General features: G+C 53.9%; 1 long non-coding RNA gene across 1 annotated transcript; it reads right to left on the bottom strand.

Annotated features, from left to right (window-relative positions):
- Window positions 1-3,752: 3,752 nt before the first annotated feature.
- On the bottom strand, window positions 3,753-15,935 carry LOC106726491. The gene is made up of 3 exons (XR_001362558.1): window positions 15,847-15,935; window positions 6,303-6,497; window positions 3,753-3,858 (listed from the first exon to the last, which is right to left on the bottom strand). It is a non-coding gene; the product is annotated as an uncharacterized LOC106726491 (long non-coding RNA).
- Between the last annotated feature and the right edge of the window lie 367 nt (window positions 15,936-16,302).

Here is a 16,302-nt window from a genome sequence, read left to right on the forward strand (position 1 = left end):
GTCATCTGCAGAAATGCTGAGCTTTTACCTTGCGCTGCCAGGAAAACAGCCCTTGGCCCTTCTCCAAGCTCCATTGTGACTCCTGGTTATTGAGAACTAAACCCCATACATGTTCCACCCTCCCCAAAGCCCGGGGACCTAGGCCCCCAGGTCTCTGCCGACTCCCAGTGGCAGCCACTCCTTCCTTGCACCGGTCACAGCCCACTAAGAATGTCAGTCATTATTCATCCACTCACTTGTTTACCAAACAAACACTTATTACTGATTGCTCTGAGCTACGTCCAAAAGAATGGGCAGTACCTCTCCCAGGCGACTGCTGCCATGGAGCTGGCCATCCACGGAGACCCAGATGTTCAGAGAGAACCAAATTCAAGGGCAGAGAGGTCACTCCAATCAGGAGCAGGACACTGCTGGCTGCGAGTCAACTAGCACTGGCCTCTGGGTCCCCACTGAGACTTATGAAAAGAGCTCGCAACAAGAAGGCCAACTTGTCCACGCCCCACTCCCAAGCATGGGGATCTCAAGCTCTTAGGCAACCCCAGAGATGCAGCAGGGAGAACCAGCCCTTTCTGACTGTGTCTGTTAGTTCCCCACTTACACACCACAGGCCAGCCTCAGACCTTGCTGACGGACTGGACGAGAACCTAGGGCACACACAACGCCACACAGAGGGTGCCACAGGGGCTCACGAGGTCACTATTTCCTCGTCTGTCGGGGAGGGAGGGTTGGAGACATCAGAATGCAGGAACCCTGAGCTCCTTAGACCAGCGGTCGCCAATCAGTGGTTCATGAACCACTGGTGGTCTGTGAGGTTTGAACGGTTGGCAACCGCTGCCTTAGAGCACCCTGGAAGGGGCTGGGCAGTGCCGGGCTGCAAGGGGCTTCCGGCGCCCCTTCTGCTGGACCCAGCCTCCTGGCGTCTCTATGTCCTCCTTGGAGAGCCTTTCCACTCTGGCATCTCTGTGGACCCTGGGGCCCAGAAGGGGGCATGTGGCACCCCATTCTGCTGCCTTTGATCTCAGTCACACTCAGGTTGCTCCAACATCCGGCTGCCTCTCTGTCTCCCCATCTCCCTTTGAAGTTGTTAAGTAAAGACAGCTGTAGATTACAGCCATCTCAGCCGCCTGCAGCGGGACCTTCTCAGGCTGCCTTCTCTTTGCTATTAGCCTGTTCACTCTGTCGGTTGAGGGTGTGGCGGTGGGTCTGAAGCCCCCATTCCAGGCCAGCTAATGCCAGAGCCCCTCCCTCCCACAGGTCCTGGACATTCGTGCAGTGGTGACCTGGTGTCTCTTTGTGTGCCATGCTCCCAGGAGACGTCTCTGCAGAGCCTGTTCGCTCTGTCGGTTGAGGGTGTGGCGGTGGGTCTGAAGCCCCCATTCCAGGCCAGCTAATGCCAGAGCCCCTCCCTCCCACAGGTCCTGGGCATTCGTGCAGTGGTGACCTGGCATCTCTTTGTGTGCTATGCTCCCAGGAGACGTCTCTGCAGTGACTTTACCTGCCCTGCAAGCACTGAGCTGGGTACCTCTGGGGATGCCAACCTAGGCCTCCAATGCCCTCAAGAATGGCTTGGGGAGCTCTCCGTGGTGCTGAAGCCAGGCCCCACACCAGCCCCCCAAATTAAGGTCTGAACCCTCAGCACCACACTGAGTGGGAAGAGAGTCCGCATCTCTCCTCCCTTGCTCATACAACTTTGATTTCCTTTGGGCAAATTGCCTCTCCCTCGTCCTTTCCAAGGTTTGGTCTTCTATCCTGCTCTTCTCTCTCTCTCTCTCTCTCTCTCTCTCTCTCTCTCTCTCTCCCCCTTTCTCTCCTCTCTATACTGGCTCCACCTCCCTTCTCTGCAGCTCAAACCTTTCATGTTACCTCTGTGGCTGGCAGCCAGCGTGAACTTTTCAAAGCACAAGTCACGTCACCCCACTGCTGTAAACCCCTCAGTGGCTGCTCATTGCGCCTACAGGAAAGATTAACAACTTAGCTTCTTGACATACAAGGCTCAACCCACCATCCCAAAGCCTCATCCCACAGCTGTTCACTGTCCCACTGCTGCCCCTTGCCCCCTCCCTGGGGCAGGCCTTTGTCTGACTGCCCCTCCCCTTCTTTGTCTCGCACGTTCACCCTACAGAGCTCGGCTCCTGTGTTGCACCCTCCAGGAGGACCTCTCTGGCCCCACCATCCAGGCGAGGTCTTCCTGGGATTACTTTCTTAGAATTGCTCTCCTCTCCTTGTCAGCACTTGCCTTGGTGTTAACTCATCACTCACCTGTGTGACTATGTGACTAATACCTGTCCCTGCATTCCCATTAGACAGTAAGTTCCACAAGAATAAAGGCTCCGTGTGTGTTTATTCAAGGTCATCGTCAAGGCCTAACACAATACATATTTATTGGCTGCCTGAACGAATAAATGAATGAAGGAGAAGAGGTTAATTGCTGTGGGTTTGAGGGAGCTGGCAGCCCCCAGCCATGCTAACTCAACTCAGAGCGGGCCGTTTCATCAGACCAAATGTAAGGCTGGCTCCTAGGAAAAGGAATAAAAACAGGCCCTTCCTCTCAGCCCGCACTTGGGTTGCTGGGAGCAGGGCCACAGAATGTCGAGTGCATGGACCTGGGTCCGAGCCTTGACTCCAGCCCTTCCTGAGAACCCACACTTTATGAAACATGGTGATTGCAGAAGGGCCTGAGCTAGTAACCCCTGAACTTCACAGACCAGTCCTCCTCCTGGTAGGACTCGGCTGAAACAAGCCTCCCGCAGGTTCAGAACCAAGGCCAGAAAAACAGGTAAACCAGGAAAATCCTGGAAGCCAGCAGAGATGTGGTGCTGGCAGGGGCCAGAGCCTGGGCATCCAGACCCTTGACTCCAAACCTGGTACTCGCGTTCCCAGATCATGACCTGGGCTGTCTCCTCGGCCCCTGGGTCCTGCCTTCACCCTGCAGAGCCCAGCATTGAGGTCTTTGGCTATCACCGCCCCCCCGCAACCTTCACCCCGCCATCAACTCATTCCCCAGCCCCACCCACACCCCCAGCACATCAAGCCCCAGAGAAGCCATGCTCTCTGGTTCTTCTAGAAAGGAAGATGCCTTTCGTTGGTTAGTCAGCCCTGCATCACTAAAACTGGGCCAAGGACCTGCGTCTTGTCTTCCAGTCCTCTCCTCCCAAAGCCTTTCCAAAGGGGAAGGGGAGAACCACACCGCGCCACCCCCTTGCTGCTCCAGGCCTGTTAATGAATTCCAGCCTCCGGGAAAGGACGGCTATGTTAATGGTGCTGGTGAAAAATGAGGGGAGGAACAGTGAAGCAAATTTCTTTTTATTGACTTTTAGTGAGCTATTTAATCCAAACAGCTCATTATCTGCAATATAAATATACTATATAATGGATTTTGCAATAAGAACAATTAGTTTTGCAATTAGCATGAGAATAAGCTCTCCCCAACTGCAGAGAAGGCAAGGCCCAGGCATGGGGCTGGGGGAGCTGTGAGAGGAGAGAAGGAAGCAGCCCTCCAGGTGGAAAGGACAGGGCAGCTCCCACCCCAACTCCACTTCTTTGTGTGGCCCCAGACTCACAGGGAGGTGAGTGGACGAGAGAGCAGAGCCACGCTGGAGGTTGTTAAAGGCACAGGCTTTCAGCAGGTCTGGGCTCACGGCTCAGCGCCATCACCTACCAGCTGTGCAACCTCAGGCAAGTCACTTAAGGTCTCTGAGACTTAGCATCCTCATTTGAGAAAAATAAAATGGGCATCGCCCCAGTACCTCTTCATGAATTGTTAGGAGGGTGGCAGGACGGGGTGCGTCGGTCTCTGGCACAGAGCACATCCTCAGTGACCCTTTCTGAGCGTGATGAGCTGGCATCTCTCTGCGCCGCCTTGGCTCTCGGCCAGGAAGGAAGGAATCACGTTAGTCGGGACATAGTGGGCACTTAATAAATAGTTCCTGAATAAATGCCGCTAAGCAAGTGAAACTCAATGGCTGCTCAGCCCAGTGCCTGGTACACAGTAGGCACTTCATAAATACCCCTGGAATCGATGTTGCTGAGTCAATGAAACTCGGTGGCTGCTTCCCTCCCATCCCATGGCAGCAGCCTGGTCTCTGGCAGCCCTACAGACACTCACCCTGACAGAGGCCAGTCTGCCAAAAAGTGCACCCTCAACAGGCCTGTTTCTGGCTCTCCCAGCCTGGCTCTTTCGCTGTCTCCTCAGCTAGCTCCTCAGAGTCACGGCCTCCTCCTCATGGCCCCTCCCCTCCGCAGGCCCAGAGCCTTTCTGAACATGGCTCAAGTTCAGCCCTTGCCTGCCCCCAGCTGCCTGTCATCCCCTGCCCCTGCCCTGAACTGAGGACACTGGCTCTCAAAGGCAATGGGGAGGTGTCCACATTGTATTCCGAAGGCAGAGAGAACAGACTTTGGGGATTTCCAAATGTCCCCAACGCAATAGAACACAGACGTGAAGGCACAGACGCTCAGCCAGATGGCCCAGGTTTGGATCCAGGAGCACATTTTCTAGCTGTGTGACACTGACAAGGCCCCTAACCTCATTTGACTCCGCTGTAAAGTGGGAACAATATATTAATTACTAGAGGCCCAGTGCATGAATTTGTGCATGGGTAGGGTCCCTCGGTCTGGCCAGCGGTCAGGGCAATCAGGGCTGCAGGAGGTTGGCTGGCTGAGGGGAGGGGCCTTGGAAGGTTGGCCTGCCGGCCCGATCTGGGCCATTGGGGCCTGCCGGCCCAGGGGGAGGGTCCATGGGAAATTGTCTGTGGGAGTGCACTGACCACCAGGGGGCAGTTCCTGTGTTGAGTGTCTGCCCCCTGGTGGTCAGTGCATGTCATAGTGACCGGTCAACCAGTTGTCTGGACATTCTGTCGCTTAGGCTTTTATATATATAGATGGCCTAGGGTTTGGGAGAATTAAATAAGAAGTCCATGGGAGCCACTAGTACCTGCCACACAGTAAGATCTCGACAATGTCCATTACCGCCATATCACATCCTGTGGTGGATTAGCGAGACCACACTTCTTAGATCACACTCTTGGGGCCCGACTCAGCCACTGCCTGGTCTTCTCCAGGCAGCTTTGCTGGAGGTATTTCATGTCTTTGCCAGTCCCTACAAAGTAGCAGGCTCGCTTTGGGATACTCCACGCACACATTACTTAAGCCTCACACCTCTAAGGGTAGGATCAGGCATTGCACAGGTGGAGAAACTGAGACTCCGGGAGGTGTGAGACTTGTCCAGGGTCATACTGCTGGCAAGTGGTGGAACCAGAACCCAACCCCAAATCTTCCTAAGCGCCAACCTCTTCCCCAGGCACTAAATGTGACCCTGAAGACACGCGCAAAGGCAAGGAAGAGTCCTTTCATTCTCTCACTTGAGTCTCCAGGTGCTCTGTCCTGGGCCCTGCTGGGCAATTGGCCGAGTGGCTTGAGCAGGACCTGGAGGAGGCAAGGAGATGGCGCTCAGGAGCCTGAGTCCCAGGATCCCCCCACGTCAGCCTCAGGGACACACGGTCTGGGCAGTAGCAAGTCCTGTGCTTGCCAGGGCCCTCCTGACCTTGGGCTGAGGCTGGCGTGACCTTTGGGCTCCCACCGTGGCTGGCTGTGGGCAGGCATTCAAACATCTGGTACACACAGCCTTCAGGCAGAAAACGGAAGTTTTCCTGGCATGTGAACACGCGGTAAGGAAGACTCAGCTCCCACCTTAGAGAGGAGGATGGGTGAGGACCCCGAGAGGCATGAGGCCACCAAAGGCTGGTGGGAATCTCTGGACAACACGGCCAAGAAAGCTGGTGACAGAGATGCACAGCCCCAGTTCTGCCATTTACTTGTACCGAGACCTGGGGTTTGTCCCCTGTTCTTTCCTCATCTGTAAAGTGGGGACATGATACTACTCTATCTTCCAGGGCTGGAGTGAGATGAAGCATGGAGAGTGCCAAGCCAGGCCCTGGCACCCAGGAAACGGAAGCTCTTATGTCACTGCTATTCTGCTTTAAATGGTAGGGTCTGTGGAAAGGCAGGGGTAAGACAAGGTCGAGACAAGGCCGTCCTCTCCAGGCCTCAGTTTCCCCACCTGTCCCCGAGGGTCAGCCAGCAGCCTCTGCGCCTTCCTCCTCTCCCTGACCTTGCCCTTGGTCCCTGGCTGCAGCCTCAGCGGAGCTGTCTGATTCCCGTCCCCGTTGGGCCCCTGGCCCTTCCGCAGGCGCGCAGAACAGAGCGCTCTTAGCCACAGCGCGGAGAGGTGCCCTCCGTGGGGAGGCCAGCGGGGTGCGGAGAGGTCATCTCCATTACAAACTGGCTGTGATTAAGCCATTACTTACCGTAATGGGATGCTTTCAGGGGGAGGTGATGCCTGCCACAGCCGATAACACAGGTGACGGCCACCGCGGCCGGCCGGCTGCAATAACACCGGCTCTCCGCTCCGTGACAGTTCAGGCTCCCACGCTCATCGAAAAGTCCATTTTCCAGCACAGCCGGGTACACTTCCCCGTGACAAATGCCCGTTCGCCTTTAATCTGTTACAAGCAGAAGAGGCCCAAAGGAAGCGCTCCATCACCGACAGGATGTTTGTGGAAGCTGCTCTGTGAGCGCCCGAATGAGGGCGGGCAGCGCGTGTCTGTGTCCCGATGTCTTTGCACTTACGAGGACTCGGGAGCCCAGAGCCAGGTTTGGGAGGGGGTCTGCCGCAGTGTGAGGGCCCAGGGTGAGTGGGGGTGCCACACGGGTGTATGGGAAGCATCTTCATGCGACTGTGCTTGGGTGGGCGTGGGGTGCCTTTGTATGTGCCTGTGAGTGTGTGTGTGTGAATGCATGTCTGTGAGTGAAGGCAGGAGGGAGTATAATAGCTGCGATGTGTAAGGGAAGGGAAGTGCCAAGAGTGGGGAGCAGGTATCCAGGGGATGTGGAGTCTGCACGAGTGTGCAACAATAGGTGTGTGTGTATGTGTGTGCCTGTGTGTGTACACACCTAGGTCTATGAGCGTGAGGACCTGAGGGGTGCATCTGCATGAGAAGGCTGGTGGGGGTGGGGGGTGCCTGCCTGAGGGCCTGCCTAAGGGCCTGGGTGTGAGTGGGTGTGTCTGGGTAAAGACCTTTGTGTATGTGTGTGCGTGTTTGAATGTTTGTGCACATGGAGAACGTGTGTGTGTGTGTGTGTGTGTGTGTGTGTGTGTGTGTGTGATGAGTGTGTGAGCATTCATGCATGTGCCTGAAGAGGGCAGAGCGGGGTTTAATGGCACAACCGGCCTCCCCGGGCCTCCAGGGAAGACTGCTTGGGGCCCTGAGCACAGGCCCTTAGGTCCTCATCATTCATGCCAAGGTTGTCCCGGCACCTGGGAGCTGCTGGGAGGCTGGGATTCACCCTGAGCCAGGGGTTGGGGGAGAGGGGGGAGGAGGGCCCAGAGGCCAGAGGTGCCCTCTCCCAGCCTAGATTCTGGGCACAGTCGGGGCCTCAGGGTGGGGACTATCTGAGAAGGGCACTCAGTTCTGGGAGGAAGCCAGAGACCACAAAACCACCTCCACCTAAGGATGGCCAGGGGGTGGGAGGAGCCAGGAAGCTCTGAGAATAGCCCAGAGGGGTCACTGGTAATGCGGGGGCCAGACCCCAGTTCAGAGAGGCCAGACTGAAGGGAGCACAGATGAGGGAGGGGGAGCAGCTTCGTGCCAGGAGCTACTAAAGGGGCCCGGCAGCGTGGGGTTCCCGGTTTTCTGACCTAAGGAACCAGCCCCAGATGCTGGAGGGCAGCGACAGAAGGAAACGTGAACTGATCATCCGGCAGGTGCCCGGCCCTGTGCCAGCCGGGTCATCGTCATCAGTATTGATGCTGCTGTGTCCTCAGCACACAGCACGCAGCAGGCCCTGGAACTCTGGCTTCCGACCAGAATCCCCTGGACGTTCCAAAACATCTTCTCTGAGGACCGACTCTGTACCCCCAAGCATGTTGTGTGGTTATTTATGGGCATGATTATGATTATGGGCATGGTTTATTATACGTAGCTACTCTGTATCAGGACATGTATGTGCTTCACATACGTGATTTCACTTGCAAATAGCAACAAACAGAGAGAACAATGCTAGTGAACTTCTACTGTGAACTTCCCACGTGCTGGGGATGGGCTTACACCTACAGCAACGTCACGACCTCCCCGAGGAAGGTGAGGGGCAGGGCGGGCAGCCGCGGGCCCCAGGCCCCACCGCCGACAAGCACAGCACCCGGCATTGAACTAGGCCCATCTTCCAGGAGCCTCCTTGAGGGACGTGTTCAGCAAGAGCATCCCTTCCTCCTCGCCCCCTGGCGCCTCACACCAGCCGAGCGGAAGTGAAGTCCACGGGGCTCTGTTGGCTGACTGATGGAGACTGGGCTACATGCATTAAACACCCAGATGGGTGGAAACGGCTCCGTCCTCCACTTCGACAGAAATAAATAGGAAAGTGCCAAGGAAAAGCTCCTGATCATAAAACAGTCCACAAAAGACAAACAGTGGCATCTGTAAAGTGTTTCCCTTTCATATGTATATCCCGCCCAAGGTCACGCAGCCAGGGAACGGCAGAGCCAGGATGGGGTCAAGGCCCCTTCAACTGCCTAGTCCCAGAGATCCCAGGCTGCGGACAGCGCCGATTATTTTTCTCGGCTCTGAAGAGGATATACTGGGAAATGTGTCCTGTGTCTTCTGTGGAATGTTTAGTCTATCTTCCTAAAGAAATGTGTGTAAAAGTAGTGGTCAGGGTAAGGGCCAGATGAGGCTGAGGATGGAGAGGAGGTGCAAGCATGAATGGGGACCTGTGACCTTGAGATGCCTCATGTGACCTTGAGGGCTTGGGGTAGGGGGACAAACTCTGGGTTGGTGAATGTGAGGACAGCAGAAGGCAGGAGTTTCCTGACAGCAGAGCTCAGATGTGCTGAACCCCCACTGTGGGCCAGGCACAGTGCTGGGCCCTCACGCTGATGATCCCAGGGAACCACCCCACTCCGGAGCACAGAACACACAATGTCCATCCTTCAAGTGAGTTTCAGCAATTTGCCCAAGATCGCACAGCTCACGGCGGGAGACAGGATGGGGAGCCGGTGTAGTGGGTTCCTTCCCCCACACATCAAACATGGGGCACCTCTGTACCCCACGTCTGAGCCCTCTTGGTGCACCTGTGGGCCCAGAGCATCCTCACCCTCTGGCCTCCGAGTTCAGCTCCGCGATGAGCGGCACTCACTCTAAGGCACCAAATATGGAACCTGGAATCTCTGTGCCCCAGGAGCCAGGGGCCTGAGCCTCCATTCTCTGCCCCTGTCTCCTTCCCAACAGGCTGGCCTGGGGCCCTCTGTCTGGTCTCCGAGGAGCTGTGTTCTCCTCCCAGCCCCTCCCAGGGCTTCTCCTCTGCCAGCCTGGTCCCCATGGCACTGCTCCCATGGCACATGCCCTAGGTCAGAGCAGGAAAAACCTCTCTCCTCCCGCATCTCATCCCCAGCGATCCCCGCCCTGTTCGGCACATTCCACGGCAGGAAAAGCATCTAACATCAGTCACGTGGGACTCCTTGCTGGAAAGCCGCCTCTTCTCCAGGTCATGACCCCGCCCAACCTAGACCTCCCCATTGGGCACTTAGTGCCCCTCGGCAGAAAGAAGTGGCTGGCCTGGTGAGTGGATACAATCAACCCCTATTTATCCTTCAGCTCTCAGACCAAACGTCACTTCCTCCAGGAAGCCCTCCCTGACCCACACCAGACTCTCCTCCCTCACACCCGTCCCTCAGATCACTCAGCACAATTTACAACCAAACCGTAAATCGTGCCAGGCGTTGGGTATTTGCCTCCCCTACCAGGCTCCACGAAGGGGGCCTGCGCTCACCTGTCCATCTATGCGTCCCCAGCTCTCAGCACAGAACTCTGTACACAGTAGAAAAGCAATCAGCATTTGCTGAGTGAATGAATGAATGTTCCCGGCAGAGTTGGGGCACCCTCCTCTGGGCTCCCACAGACCCGTGGACCCTATGCCCGTGGCCTCTCTTCCACCATCTCAAACTCACAGCCCAGGAGCCGAATCTGGCCCAGTAAGAGATTTAAAGTAAATCATTTTATATTTAAAAAATCAATATATTAATTTCTCTTTAAGAATAGGAAGATCTTGGCATGCAAAGCCACCTTCCCACCTGGCAACAATCAGGTGGACCTGCCTGGCAGCTGCCCCCCTTTAGATGGCTCCAAGCTCCCAAACCCCTGTTCTTCTGACCCCAGACCTGCTTCACTCAGCTTCCTCACCTGCCCCAGCACTCCAGGCATTTGGCTTTGTGACCTCCTGCTCTGTCTCCACAGCCCTGACCCCACCCCAGAGCATGAGCTTCGTGAGGTCAGCACACCCTGCACGGGCCCGGAGCACAGGGACGGTGGGTGTGGCTGAACGAGTGGATACAGGCAGAGCAGAAGGAAGCCACAGGCAGTGGTGACACCACGTGGAGCAAACCTGGGCGTTAGAAGAAGAGAAAGCCTTCCCTAAAGGAACGGGAGCACCGGATTTCACACTCTGTAGGGACTAGTTAAGAAAAGATAGCTGAGCGCACCAAACACTTTGTACTTTGTCTCATTAGCTGCTGTGACGCGTGCCATGCTTAAAGTTGTGGATGGTGAGTAGGTGAATCTTATTGAGATGGTTTAATAGAAATCCACTTTCAACATTTCCCAAGGATAGAAATCCTCTCTGCTGGGCCCTGGCTCCCAAAAGCGGTCTGGTGCACTACTGCCACCTGGTGGTGATGAGTATAAATTGCAGGAAGAGCATCCCAAAAGGAAAACCCTGCCAGAAGCAGCACAGAAATTGTCAAGAGCCTGGATCCCTTCGCCCAAGGCAGAAACAACCTAGACAAAGGGGAGACACAAAGTAGGGCAGGAATAGCTGGTTTAAAGGAGAAATTGAGTGAAATGTAATTCAGATCACAATTACTGAGTATTTAAGGTACAAAGTCAGGCGAAGCCAGCCCCAATCCTATGGGAGCATCTATATAATAAAAGCCTAACCTTGGCTGGTTTAGCTCAGTGGATAGAGTGTCGGACTGAAGACTGAAGAGTCCCAGGTTTGATTCCGGTCAAGGGCACATGCCTGGGTTGCAGGCTCGATCCCCAGTGGAGGGGGGTGCAGGAGGCAGCCAATCAATGATTCTCTCTCATCATTGATGTTTCTATCTCTCTCTCCCTCTCTCTTCCTCTCTGAAGTCCATAAAAATACATTTTTTTTAAAAAAAAAAGCCCAAGCAACTTTTATGGCAGAACAACCAGAACAATGCTCAGTAGTGCTAAGGAGCAGTGAGCCAAGCGGTAAGGAGTGAGCAGGAAGGTGGTAAGGAGCAAGGGATCTCAGATTGCAAGAGGGATGTCTGACATTCCTCAAGAGGTCTCATAACTGCGAGAGAGCCCAGGCTGGGCTGAGGGACATCCCCCCTCCCCCTCCAGTGCACGAATTTTGTGCACCAGACCTCTAGTTTAACTATAATCAGGACAGCCATAAATAATTCTAGCACAAGGCTGACTAAGACCCAAGTCCAGACCTGTCAAATCCTGACTGTGGGTATCGCAGCTCAGCTTGAATTAATCACAACAGCTGATAAAATAAGCCAAGCATCGGACAAAGTGCTTCTCTATATTTTATCTCCAGTAAATCTTTACAACAATCTTTTGAAGTAAGTCCTATTATTATCCATCCTGCAGATGAGAAAACTGAGGCTCAAAGAGGTGAAGTCACGTGCCCACAGTCAAAGAGCTGGTGGGTGGCAGAGAAAGGATTCATACCTAGCTTAGCCCAGGCTTTTGCCATTTCTTTATAGTCTCCTGCCTGATCTAGACCCCAAGTGGCCTCTTTGAGATTTCAGAGTCCATCTGAAATAAGCATTTACCCTCCCTGTGGTCTCAGCAGGTCTCTGTAAGAACTAGATAAACTCAGAAAAGTGTTGGGCCTGCCCACTTTATACCCCTTCTCCTGGGCCTCGATTCCACAATGCCCCACCCTCCATAGGTTCTCCTGGGCCCTGTGTGCCCCAGGGTAGGCTGGCTTCCAGTCCTGAGCTTGGGCCCCAGCCCTAGTCCTCTCCCCACCAAATCCACAGCCCATCTGGGCAACACGGAGCCTTGTTTGCTGACTGGCAAGTTCTCAGTGTGGGTCCGTGCTCCTCAGAAAGAAACACAAAACCATAATTGTCCCCAGATTGGTTTGTGCTCTTTGTGGAAAGAAACAATACACAGCCTTTGTGTTTAAAAGAAAAATTACTGAAACAAAAAAAAATTTAGTTCACACTCTTTTGAATTGAGAGAAAAAGTAAACACTGTTTCCCAAATCTATGTTCACTGGGAAGCCTCCTTTTATTATATTTATGCAAAAACATGAGCCAAATCTCATCTACGCCACTTTAAAACCCGTTCGATAATAAAATGCAAACGCTGTTTGCAAAGAATTACAGAGGATCAAGTTCTGGCCTATTGTGAGGAGGAGTTTAAAATTAAGAATTTTAAGCTTCATGTATCCCAATTTTATTTTGCAATAATCCATGCCTTTAACTTACCCTGTTTATATTTGTTCCGAATAATGTGGCCAAAAAGCCACTGAACAGTGATTGTGAAAAGGATAACTCATTATCCTCTTTCCCCCAGAAATAAGCAGAAGAAAGGAAGGTGTTTGCTTGTGCTCCCAGGATTCTTTGGAAATGTTTGCTTTCAGACATTTTGCAATATTGTGAAGTGTGCATATTTCTGCACGGGAGCTTTTTCATTTTTAAAGGGAACTAAAAGGAGCAGGAAGGAGACTAAAGGAGCACCCACAGCCCAGGTCACAATGGAGGCTAATTTGCATACCGACCTGAGGAATTCTGGAACATCGCCATGGCTCTCCTGGGAGCGTTTATGTGAAGGGTTCGAAAGGAGGACTGGGGGTGGTTGCTAGAGGGGTCTCACACACGCCGCCCCACAGCCAGGAAGGGACTATGAGAGCCCAGTGCTGAAGAGGGCACTCTGGGGAGGATGGGCGTTGCCAGAAAGCCACCTAAGCCAAAGGAGCCAATGAGTACATGGCTCTTGTGACAGTGAGCAGACAGCAGCCTCCTCCTCTGCAGACCACGGGCCAGGGAGCTTGCAGTCGTGTAAACCATGTGGCCCAACCTATTGGTGTTAAAATTACCCAAAAGTAAGTAACTTGATTGATTGATTGATTGATTTCAGAGAAGAGGGGAGAGAAAGAAACAACAATGACAAGCGAGACTCATGGATCAGCTGCCTCCTGCACACCCCACACTGGGGATCAAGACCACAACCCAGGCATGTGCCCTGACGGGGAATTGAACTGTGACCTCCTGGTTCATAGGTTGACACTCAACCACTGAGCCACACCGGCTTGGCCAACGGTAAATAACTTTAAACACTGTCTTTGTGTCAAAAGAAACAGGCACATTATGGAGCAGAATGCAAAACACACACAATCAAGATTCCCAGGCACCAGCAGGAGGGACAGAAGGCTCCAGCAGTGCCCGGGAAGGCAGAGTCCAGGCCCTGTGCCTGCGGACCAGGCCCCAGGGGCTGTGTGCCAATCCACCCCAGTCTCTGTATAAGCTCTCGAGAATCTACAGATCACAGGCTTGGGGGTGTCTGTCCTCCCTTGGTCTAGTAACCTGACTGGAACCTGGCTCACCTGGGACTTGCATTCACAGCAAGAGCACCACCCCCATTTCTACCCTCCACCCCGGCCTGCCTTGCCTTTCTTCTCTGTCCTTCATCCATCTTGCTCACTGTTCCTCCTCCCATTACTGCCAACAGTCACATTAAAACTCTCTGACCTTTATGTGGCATGCTTTGCCCTTTCCAGAGCACTTTTTCTTACATGAATGCTTCTTAAACTGGGGTACACCCACCCTTGGCGGCTCCTGGCCACAGGCCAGGGAGCCAGCAGAGCCACGTGACGAGCATGGCCCTGCTTGCTGGCATTAAAATCACCCAACGGTAAACCACTTAAAACACTGTTTGGGGGTTAAAAGAAACAACATGGGTGTATTATGGAGCAGAATGCAAAATGCACATCAATTTTTAAGCTACAGTGAGACTTCAAATAAATTGCGAGCTTGTGGCGGGCTGCTTGAAGCTACACTCTCCAACCCCCGGGGTGCCTGTCGCCGGGTTCTGCTTTGGTAGAAAAGTTTGAGGAGCCCTGACTTACTTTATTGCATGAACTCCTCAGAGCAGCCCTTTAAGAAGCAAAGCCGCTTCAGAGATGGAGGAACAGGGACTCAGAGATGCTGAGTCACCTGCCCCAAGTCACCCAGCGAACAGGTGTCAGGGCCTAAATGCTGGTCAGGTCCTCTGACTCCAAGCCCAGTGCTCATTCCACACTAAGATGCTGCCAGGTGCCTTGAACCACCGAGGACAAAAGGCCCTGGAGGCAGGGGGGGGGGCGGGGCTGGGGAGGAGGTTCTGTGATTCTAGAAAGTCCTCACCTACAACCACTGGCTTCAAAACTTAGAGGCAAGGAGGTGCTTCGACCTGGGCAGACTAGACCAGGTGGCTGCAATTCCGATGGCACCCAGACGAGCCACTGTCAACTCTGGATCCCCAGCCTCAGAGGCTGAGGGCGGGAGCTGGGGTTGTGCCCCCAGTGCTTTCTGGTAAGACTCAAAGGACAAGGGGCAGACGCATGGGGACGTGGTGGCCCCGGCCTCTTCCTTGGTGCCCAGTGCTGTCAAGGCAGGTGCTCCGGCTCCCAGGGCGCAGGGCCCAGCCGGACTCCGGAGTCAGCTGCTACATGGTCATTTGGGGGCAGGATTCAAATCCAGGTGGACTGACTCCCAACCTCACACCCTTTACATGTGCCACACTGCCCGAGGCTCTGAAAGGAGCCCCATCCTGGGGTCAGCAGGCTGGAGTTCCGGCCCAGCTTCTCCAAAAGGAGCTGCATGTCGTGGGCCAGTGCCTGCCCCACTCCAGTCCCAGTGCCGTGGGGTCACTCTCGTACCCGGGGCTTCTAGGGCCAGAGCTTCCTGCCTTCAAATCCCAGCTTTTTTATTGTCTAGTTGCCTGGCCTTAGGTATGTTACTTCCCAGGCCCAGGCCTCAGTTCCCCCGTCTGTAAATGGGGGTCTGATTTGTGGCCAGCTCGCAGGACTGCTGTGAGGAGTAAATGAATTATTCAGGCCAGGCGCGTAGAAGAGAGCCCACTCCCGAGCATGCTCAGTGAAGGTGAGATGATATTGTGTGAAGAGTGAGGGCGAAGAGGGCCGAGTGGGGACTCCGAAGACCCCCAGCCTTGCCATGCTACGTCTGATCGGCGGGTAGAAAGGAAGCACACAGTCCACCCCTTTTTCTGTCTCCTGCTCTGTCAGAATGAAACAGCGGCCCTGTACTTTGGTACAGTGGTCAAGTAAGAGTCATCTGCCACTTCCTCGCCTTTCCAGGACCCAAGGCTTGGGTGGGCAACACTTTTATGAGAAATCAGCAGGCCCCCTCCCAGATGTTCAGCCTCTGAGTCCATGGCTGGTATTTATTCAACAACTATTCATTGAGCACCTACTCTGGGCCAGGCCTTGCCCAGGGCATGGGGGATGCTTCAGTGAGCAAAATCAGACACAGTCCCTGTGTGCCTGGAAGAGAGAGGAGAATTATCATTTGTAAATACTGCTTGGCCACTCTAAGCTTCTAAGCACGGTGTTTTCCTGGCTGGGGGACTGTTGGTGGGTCAAAACCCATGTGATCCCGGAGGCCTGTGAGGAAGATGAGGATCAGAGCATACAGAAGGGGCCACTGCTCTCAGTGGGGTGGGAACTGTCGGGAAAGGTTCTAGGGGTGTTTTCCTGCAAGTGCACTCAGGTGAGGGGACACAGCTGGGAGTGGGAGGCTGGGCGCCGAGTACTGACCGGGGCACAGTGCGAGGACAACTACGCGGTCCCTTCTCCGAGGTGCGCCATATGCAGGAACAACTTGAGGCCAGATGGAGTCCCAAATCACACACCTACAGAAAAAGAGAAAAAATCCATCAACAAGGAGAAAATCATCTTTAAGCTGGATTGCTCAGCTTTCCAAATTGTTAAACAATGGCCCAAATTTAAAATTCCCAAGATAAACTCAGTGGTTTTGTTTTCTACTGTTAATAGAGATAGAACTGTTCTGTGTTCAAGATTAGAATCTAACAGGACCATTACAGCAATGTTACTGTAATTTCATGTGTTGATGGAAGGATGACAGCTGCATGCAATTCCAATCAATAAAAACACCTTAGGCCCTAACTGGTTTGGCTCAGTGGATAGAGCGTCGGCCTGTGGACTGAAGGGTCCCAGGTTCGATTCCGGTCAAGGGCATGTACCTGGGTTGAG

Source organism: Myotis brandtii, unplaced genomic scaffold (assembly GCF_000412655.1).
Source record: "Myotis brandtii unplaced genomic scaffold, ASM41265v1 scaffold274, whole genome shotgun sequence".
NCBI lineage: Eukaryota > Metazoa > Chordata > Mammalia > Chiroptera > Vespertilionidae > Myotis > Myotis brandtii.